The 9,671-nt window shown below is 48.1% G+C and overlaps 1 long non-coding RNA gene across 1 annotated transcript; it reads left to right on the forward strand.

Moving 5' to 3' along the window:
• Positions 1-295: 295 nt before the first annotated feature.
• Positions 296-5,679, forward strand: LOC147822765 (uncharacterized). Its single transcript, XR_015445048.1, has 2 exons — positions 296-1,627; positions 2,118-5,679. It is a non-coding gene; the product is annotated as an uncharacterized LOC147822765 (long non-coding RNA).
• The last annotated feature ends 3,992 nt before the right edge of the window (positions 5,680-9,671 follow it).

The following is a 9,671-nucleotide window of genomic DNA, read 5'->3' on the forward strand; positions in this document are numbered from 1 at the left end:
CCTTTCCTGCTCCCGGCTTCTGCCTGCCCAAGGTTTCTCCCGGCCCTTCCCAGCTTCCGGTCCTTTGCTCCAGACCTGGTCGCTGGGGCAGGCAGTGCCAAGAGCTCTGGAGTCCTCTATTTACTGTTTGGTTTCCACGGTGACACGTAGGCGCCTTCAGCGACTCCCGTCAGAGGGCCCGCAGCACGGCCCCCGCCCGGCGCCGTGACGTCTGCCCGCCGCTTCCGCTCTGCCCATATATGGCGCAGCCGCGGCGCCGCGGGTGGGGTGGGGTGGGGTGGGGTGGGGTGGGGTGGGGGAGCGGGCCTCCCGCCGCGCCCCACCCCGGTCCTGCCCCGCCCCCTGCCGAACGCCCTGGAGGACGCCGGTCTACGCGCCCCCGCCCCTTTCCCCTTGGCGGACGGAGGCGGGCGGAGGCTCGGAGCATCGAGGGCTCTCGCAGGTCTCCTCTGTTCTGGGTCTCTGCTTGTTGAGACTGCAGTACAGACTTGGGGCTGTGTCGTTTTCCGGGTGGGTGATGTGGGATCACGATTTTCTGTCTGTGTGCCCGGAAATCACGGAAACAGCCATCCCTCGCCTATTTTATGTTTTATAGGTTTGAATTTAAAATTTTCGCCCATGGTGCAGTGGGAAGCTTTGAAGACTGCGGTTCTGGGGTCATGCTGCCGACTGGGGGATAAATGACCATGAGAAGGCCATTTCCTGTCCCAGGCCTGGTAGTGCTCACAGCCCTGTGCCCAGGACCGGGAGCGGAGACTTCCTGTCACCTCTGACTGCCCCCTCCCCTGACGGTGGATCAAGATGAAGTTCTGTGATGGCCCCTCCCGTCCTGATCTCTGCAGGAACTGGATTTGTGTGTCTCTTTGCTCCTTGCTCACATTAGGCACTTCATTAACTTTACTTAACTGGCTACTGAGTGAATCCCAGGCAAGTTTCGCCTTCCTAAAGCCAGACTCCTGCAATTCTCCTCCAAGGTGGAGGGAATATTGTGATGATTAATAATCGCGTGGCAGGGTTACTGATACAAAGCGATTTGCAGATGTAAAGGGCAGTAGACATTCCTGGGAGGGATCCAGTGAGATTCCAGAAATCTCTGAGGAGCCGTGGGTGTGTTCCACCGGGCCATGAAGCGGGGCGGGGGGGGGGGGGCAGTGCCGCAGTGGCCTCTGCTGGGCAGCGGCTTGCAGAGGGGAGGAGGTGGTGAGGCTGATTCCGCAGGACGCCTGTCACCTCCTCCCGCACCTCCAGGTCCCTCATCTCTGGCCAGAGGAATGGGTGTTTTTCAGAATTTCAGAACTGTAAGGCACATCAAAGTTCATTATCTAATTTAACCTGGGTATCTCACAAATGCAAACTAGGGCTCAGAGAAGTTGGTTCATCTATTCAGACTTAAGTAGCCAGCCTGAAACAGCTAAAAGTCGGATTTCTGTCCTCAAATTTTGTTCTTTCTTAGGGGCTTCTAACTGCCCGTGCTCCTGTGACCTCAGGACCCTTTGACTCGGCCCAGCTGGTCGTGTGTACAGTTAAGCTATATATTGACTTCAGGGCACCTGAAGGATGTCACTCACGTTTCTACTGCCACACGTGAAGCACGACATGACACCAGCGGTGGGGTGGTGGCTAAGAGGTGTGTCCTTCCCAAAGCCACTAATGTTCCTCCTTATGGTGGTCAGACTGGCTGTCTTTGTCTAGAGACAGAACCAAACTGGAACAGGCTATTCTGAAACCAGCCTTAGACTAGCAGTTGGTCACTCTTCAGTTACCCATAGCATGCATTAGGCTTTTCTCACTCGCGACTGCAGCAGGAGGCTGAGCAGCCTGGGCTCCCGGAAACCAAGCTCTGTCCTGCTGTTTGGAAGGAGTTTTCATGGTGCATGGGAGTGGTGGCTGAGAGGATGCCTCCTTCCCGTGTCCTTTTCCCTTTCAGCCTCACGCAGCTTCCTCTCACAATCTCCTTCTCTAACATCCAGGCTGATTAGAAGGGCTGCTCACACTGCGTGCCCGCCAAACTACCCTTTAGCCAGACCCACGGACTTCGTGGAGCTTCTGGTCCGCTCTGTTGCTGCTTGGAGCTGTAACCGTAGAATAACAGCTCTGCCCCCTGCTGGTCATTGCAGGTAGAGCCTCGTGGATTCCAGAAGCATCCTGGCTGCGCTTCTGGGCCTGGGGAAGAGGTTTTCCTTGATCGCTCTGACGGAAAGAGCAAAACCTGGCAGCCAAAAGCAAACCAAAAAACAAACCGCTCTAGTTTTTTCTCTCTGGCTTATTTCTGAGGATCTGGTCTATGTAAATGCAGGAAAACAATTCCGTAGTTTCACTTGCCAGGATTGCTTTATATCAAAACCTACCTCATCTTTCAAACCCTATTTCGCAATCTATCTCCTTTAAAATAAATACTCTTAAAAAAAAAAAAAGTTTTAGTCGGGGATTTAGCTCAGTGGTTTCGCCGCCTGCTACGCAAGCGCAAGGACCGGAGTTCGATCCCGGTACCAAAAACAAACAAAGAAAATACTCTGAAATATGGCTGTATACAGAGCCAGCACACAGGGTGCGATTATATGCTCTCTCTTTTTTACTGTTGTTTCCTTAGGGGTGGGGGCAAGGTCTTGTGTATCTTTTATGTTGCTAGACCCCTAGCACAGGGCTAGGGACAAAAATGGCTCTCAATGGGTCCTTGTTTGTTAATTGACTAATTTCCACAGAAACAACCCAAAGCCTTTGCTTAGATAAAGCGTCTAGAACTCTTAGTTCTTGGGGGGGGGGGATCTAGATAGTGATCTGATCAAAATGTAGCCTTGCACAATAAGTTGTTTCACAAAGCAGTTTCACAAGAGAACACCAGCACCACCCGAGTGAGTGAGGAAGTCTAAAGCTGCAAGCACTCTCACAAGAGTGAGGGGGAGGGTGCAGTTCAGGAAGGTTAACGGGCCAAGAATTAGGAGAGGGTCCTCTGCTCCTTTGTTAGAGAGGAAGACAGGCTGAAGAGTCAGCTTCATGTGCAGAGTCCGTTACTTCCGTTGTAGCTTTGGGCATGTTTATTCTCTGTGCCTCAGTTTCTCCTCTGTACAAATAAGTACCCATCTCACAGCATTCCAAGTTTGAACTGAGCTGCTAATGGGCTAGAACAGTGCCGGCTACATAGTAAGTACTATATACCTGTTTGTAAATGGGCTTTTCAGCTTAGCTGTCTCATGAAAGGAATGCAGAAATGATGATCTCTAGGTTCCCTTCTGCACCATCCTTTTGGGGTGTAGCATAAGCTTTAGCAGCAGGCAGATCTGGGTCGACTGCTGTTTCTGTTTTCAGTTCTGTGACTTTCCTGGATCCTCCATTTCTCATCTGTGAAGTCCGGACAATTGTCTGTCTCCAGAGACTGTTGTGAATGTTACATATTTATAAAATGCCTGGCTTATAAAGAGAATAATAGAAACTACAGTTACTATTATTGATGAGAAGAGCCCCATAGAAAGGAGAATAGGATCTCCCAAATCTTGAGAAAGACTGAACTTATTGAATAGTGTGGAGACCAGCTGTACTTACAGAGCTTCAGGGAGAGGTGGGCCTTGGGTCTGGGCCATGGGTAGCTATCACAGTATTTGAAGCAACCAGCACTGATTTGACTCATTCAACAGTTCTAGAAACAGTTTCTGCTCTAGGGCTTTGCTGAGGGTGTGGACCCAGTGGAGCAGGGTGCCAGGAGCAGTAGGTCCTCCTACACTCCTTCCCAGGAGGGGGGTTTTAGCAGGAGAGGGTGTGTGCTGGGTGGACCTTGGAAACCTGTTGTTGATGCATGTGTGTGTGTGGGGGGCATGGAAACCATCCAGGGTATCCTGCCCCTGCAGGTGGACTCCTAGGCCTGGCATGGGCAGAACCTGCCTGCGCAGCTCCTCCAAGCTGCTGTTCCTAACCCTGAGGGAGGACACCCCACCTAGCCTGACTGGCAGCAGTTATCTCAAGGATGGCGGAAAGGAGGGTACGAGAGCCACACGAATCTTAATGCGTGGAAAGTACTAAGTGCCGCATGCAAATGCTGCACGTATTTCTTTGAGTTCTTTTTGAAGGGGAGGCAGAGTTTCAAAAATCAAAAATGATGGGATGTTGCCATCCCAGACGTGTTGGGAATCACGCTTAGGGTCTGCCCACTTGACTCTCTTGTCCCCTGTGACACATGAGTTTTGTGTTCTCAAACAGGCTGGGGACAGGGGACTTATCACTAAGTAAGCTGTTACTGGGGATCACAAATAGTCTGAGGCCCTGGCAAACCCATCTTCAGAACTGCTTGGGTATCACAGAAGAATCTGTAAGCTTCCTTCCAAACTCCTATTTCCAGTAATGGCAATGGAGTGGGCCCAAAGGAGCCACCCCCAGAGTGGAACTCGACAGTAGAAACTATCTTAAAAAAACAAACAAACTACAGCTGAGCTGGGGGTGTAGCTTAGTGGAAGATCACTTGCCTGGCATTTGTGAGGCCCTAGGTTTGATCGCCAGCACCACACATACACACAAACCAAAAAAGCAAAACGATGAAAAACTCTCTCTAACTTATGAAGAGTCACGAAGGAGGGAATATTGGCTGTCCCTGGGGAGGATGGAATGTGTGTTTCTCCTTTTTGCTTGTCTGTACTTTCTAATTTTTTTTTTTGTTTCTGACAAGCAGATATATTGCTTTTGTAATAAGTAAAAATATTTTTAAAATGTTCCCAGTAGAGCAGTATGTTTGTTTGTTTTTAAAATAGAAAACAGAACATAATAAACAAAAAGGTGCAAACCCCCCCTTACTCTTTTTTTTGCTTTGCCCTTTATTTCCCAAAGAAATAGATGTTCCTGGTAAAAACCTTTGAAAATTCATGTAATTAAACATAGAGAAAATAAAAGTTGGTCATCACAGGAATAACCTCCCAATATATACTTCAGTTAATATACTATAGTTTGGTTTTTGGTTTTTTTTTTGGTACCGGGGATCAAACTCAGGTCCTTGAGTGTGTGCAGCAGGTGGCAAAACCACTGAACTAGATCCCCAGCCCAGAGGACTCATTCTTAAGGCTTTTGAAATGTAGCTGTGTAGTGTCAGTACAGTGATAAATAGTAGGATGTGCAGTTCCTCTTGTCAAACAGGAGGGTGGTGCATGCTGAGCATTCCAATCTAAAAATCTGAAATGCTTCAAAATCTGCAAATTTTTTGGGGAGGGGGATGAAACCTAGGGCTTTGCACATGCAAGGCAAGCATTCTATCACTGATCTACATCTCTAGTCCTTTTCTTAAAGAAGAAAAAATTAAAAAAAAATTTTTTTGCATGAAGGTTTCACTGAATTGCCCAGGCTAGCTTCAGACTCATGATCCTCCCTGTTATGGTTTGGGTCTAGATGTCCCCCCAAAGCCTCATGTGAATATAGGTGATCCTTTCTCAGTGGTGGCTGAATGTAGCTAGAGTATGTGATGCTGGGATTCAGGGTGTGTGATTACTAGATAAGTCCATGATTGGTTTGGCCCCACCCTAACCTGGTGCTTTGGATAAAATAAAAGGGGCAGAAAGACGATGTTAAGGCCCTTTGTTGCTTTGTTGCCTTCAGCCCACCACAAACCGTTACCCCTCTGCCATGTGCCATTCTGACTGGGAGGTGGCCGATTATGGACTGAAAACTCTATGAACTGTAAGCCAAATAAACCTTTCCTCCTTTAACTTTGTGTGTCAGGTATTTTGTCTCAACAATGAGAAAAAAAGTGACTAAGACACTCCTGCCTCAGCTTCCTGAGTAATTGGAGTTACAGATGCACAAATCTGCGACTTTTTAGCACTGACCTGTGGCCACAAGTGGAAAATTCCACACCTGACTTTGTGACAAGCTCATAGTCAAAATGCAGGTGCACTAAAAATATTGCATAAAATTTTCAGACTGTGTGTATTAGGTACACATGAAACCAAAATGAATTTTGTGTTTAGACTTGGCTCTCATCCCCAAGATTATGCATATGCAAATATTTTAAAAATCCAAAATACTTGTAGTTCCAGGCATTTCAGGTAAGGGATACTCCACTGGTATCAACCAACCAGTCGCTTGCTGTGTAATGAAGAAACAACTTACCTTCAACTGTAAAACTGGACAGACAGTAGCTACCTAGCAGATGTTCTGAGGATTGCGTGTAAACACTGTGTGAAGTGATGCTTGGCATAGCACATGGTGAGCTGCTGATCGATGGCAGTGGTTTCTGAGTTACTGCTTGCCGTTTCTTCAGGGGGAAAAGTCGTTTTGGAGATGGAAGTGATTGGCTGGGCCTGCTGGGAGGAGAACGCATCAGGTTTGGATGGGGAAGACGCTGAGGAGGGGGTGGCAGAGGTGACCTCCATGGAGGAGGGAGGGGCTGTGTGCCAGGGTAAGGGAAGGATCTAAGGGGACACGAGAGCTCAGTGGGCAGAGAGGGGATGTCCGCGTGGGTCCTGGGGAGCAAGGTCCTGGAAAGCTGAACCAAGAAGCAGTCCCTTGGGACCGGGGAGGCCACTTTCTGAGGCCAGGGGCAGCCGATGTCCTGCCCCGCCCCCCTGCTGCTTCCCGTCTTCCTCTGGGCCCCATCTTGTCAGGTTCCTTCCAGTTCCTTGAGTGCGCGGTGTTCCTCCCTGCTGTGTGGCCTCTGTACGTTCTGTTCCCCGCCAGGAACTCCTCCCCTTTCCCGGGCTCACTCCCAGGCGTCCCTGGCTCTCAGGGTCAAAGTTCTTTCCTGACCATCCCACGTGAACCAGCCTCCCTCTGTTGCTCGCTCAGGTCCGCTCAGCACCTGCACAGCTCAAGGTCAGCAGGCAGGGGTGCTTATGGATTGCGCGTCCTCGGGGTCCCCACTGGGCTCAGGGTCTGGCTTTGCTCTATTTTGTGCCCTATGCCCAGCACAGCACACAGTAGGCACTCGATAAGCACTCGTGGAAACAGAAGAGCAAGACAGTGCATCGGTGACTTGTAAAATGCTTTGAGATCCTGCAGTGGCTTTAATTCCACCCTGATGGCTGCTGGCTGCTCAGTTGCAGACACAGATCGGGGGGGTGTAAGGGCCCTGGGCCAGCTCCTCTCCTGTCTCTGATGAAGCAGCTTCCCTTTCTGTCATTTCCACGCTTAGTTGAGTCGCTGCGCCCTCTTTCGGCCACTAGAGAGTATGACAACTTTCCACCTAGGAGGGAAAACTAGCATGCGTAGATTTTAAAACACCACATTAGTGGGAACAAGATCTCTTAAAAATAGACGGATTCTAATAGAGTTAGGAAACGTAATCTAAAGAATTTACCTTGTAAAATATCCCTGCCATCCCGAGGCAGAAGGACTTCCCGGAGCTGAAGGATGTCAGGATTGGGGGAACCCTATACTCATCTACTGAGTGGTTTTCTTTACTTTTTGCCTCTTTGTTTGCCACGACCCTTCTTTTGAATGGCAAAGATCTTTCTTCATCAAGGCTGCATTATGATTTTCGTGGGCCCCAGACACTTTTGCCTTTGTGGGCTCTTTCCTCTAGATAGATTAATTAAAAACAAAATCATATATATGTTTAATTGACATTGTTTATTCAGATTCCCTACATTTTTTTTTTCTCTTTATCTCCCCCCTTCCTTCCTACCTTTCTTTCTTTACAGCGTCTCACTATATAGCAAGGCTGGTCTTGAACTTTGATCCTCCTGCCTCAGCCTCCCAAGTGCTGGGATTACAGGTATGTGCCATCATGCCTGGCCTATTTTGTATAAATTGTGATGAAATAAATGTAATATAAAATTTACTATCTTAGCCATTTTAAGTGTATAGCTCAGTGGTATTAAGTACATTCATAATATTGTGCAGCCTTCACCACTGAAACTGTATATGTTAATGTGTTAAACATTAACTTCCCATTCTCCTTTTCCCTCAGTCCCTGGAAATCCCCAGTTTTTGCTTTTTGTGGTACTGGGGATTGATTCCAGGTTCTTCACACTGAGGTACCTCCTCAGGACCCCATCCCCCGCCATTTTGAGACAGGGTCTCACTGTGTACCCCAGGCTGGCCTGGAACTCATAGTGATGTTCCTGCCTTAGTCTCATAGAGTGCTGAGATTACAGGCAGGCACCACCATGCCCACCTTATCTTGTCTTTTATTGACTGTGCTTTTGGTGTCATAGGCAGGAAGACACTGTCAAATTCCATGCCATGAAGTTTTGCCTTATGTTTTCTTCTAAGAATTTTATAATTTGGGGTCTTATGTTTAGATCTTTGATTCATTCAAGTTAATTTTTCTTTTTTCTTCTTTTGTTGCTGGGAATGGAACCCAGGGCATTGCATGCTATGCACATGCTCTACCCGTGAGCTCCACCTCTAGCCCCATTCTGAGTTAATTTTGTGTGTAGTGTTAGAGAATGGCCCAACTCTATTCTTTTGTATGTGTAGATCCAATTTTGCTGGCAGAATTTGTTGAATAGACTGTTCTTTCTCCATTGATTTGCCTCCCTTGTCAGAAATCATTGGCTTTTAAATTTCATTGCATAACTGTAATAGTATAAAGATGAACATATTAATACTACATATTAAAATTTTTAAACCTAGAAGTTTGTTGTTTTCTTCTGATTTTTAAAAGAAATTAAAATGCATAGATTCCTGAAAAATGTCGTGACCCTTAGGTAACTACGTAGCTCCTGTATGAGCCCTACCTGCACATGGGCCAGGTTACATCTCTATGGAGCATCCAAGATTGTACTAGACACCTTGAATGCTATGTTGTGTTGTAAGCAGGTGACCACGTTGAATGTGTTAAACAACTTAGACAGATAATGTGCCCTGTTTCCTGCATGCTAAGTGTTTTGAACATATCATGTACATTTCAGACAGCCCTGCTAGGTAGGAACTGCTCTCCATATTTTTCTGGTGAGAAAACTAGTAAGGATGGCATCACTGTCCTCATAGTTGCAGAGCTAAGATCTGATCCCCCGGAAGGCCACGGCCTTGCAGTGGTGGGGTATGCAATGAAGTGTCTTCCTGGAACCTGGCCCACAACTCTGTGTTGTGGTCCACAGTCTCAGGGGTATCTGGGCAGGGTGTCCAGGAGGCTGGTAGGTCTTAGGGAAGAGACTGGAATGAGATGAAGGGGCAGGGAAAGGCTTTGGGGGCCACAAGGGTTTGGATGTAGGGACAAGAATGACACATCTAGGAAATCAGGGGGAGGCTTCCAAGCCAAAACAGACTCAGAGGGCCAGGAGCAGGGTGTGGTTATGAAGAACTAGGAATTTGGGCCAAAGAGAACGTTTTGTGAGAGTTTATTTCCTTGAGCCCTAAAATCTCATCCCAAATCATCAATAAGGTAGCAAAGTTTTATCCACCCTCTGCCGAAGTTCCTTATCAAACGGGAGTCACAAAGTTTGACCTATTGTCCCAGAGATGCCAGATGTTCGAATGACTGTCAGCCCCTCCATAAGGGTGGACAGTCTGTGTGTGAGTCTTATCCCAGGGCGCGGGTGATCAGGACACATTTGATGAAGAAAGGGACACCATATCCTACCAACCCCTTTAAAAGTTGCAGCGGTAGGAGGCGGCGTGGCTAGAGGAAGGGCTCCTGGCCAGCAGAGGGCGCTGTTCGGAGAACCGGGTTCAGGAAAAAAAGAACCACTGGGCTCTTTCTGCGGATGGTGCTTTGAGAACGCGCGCCTCCCGGGGCTGGGCTTTAGGCCTTG

Source organism: Heterocephalus glaber, unplaced genomic scaffold, assembly GCF_053883595.1.
Source record: "Heterocephalus glaber isolate CG9 unplaced genomic scaffold, H.glaber_assembly_v1.0 deba00001608, whole genome shotgun sequence".
In the NCBI taxonomy this organism is placed as follows: Eukaryota; Metazoa; Chordata; class Mammalia; order Rodentia; family Bathyergidae; genus Heterocephalus; species Heterocephalus glaber.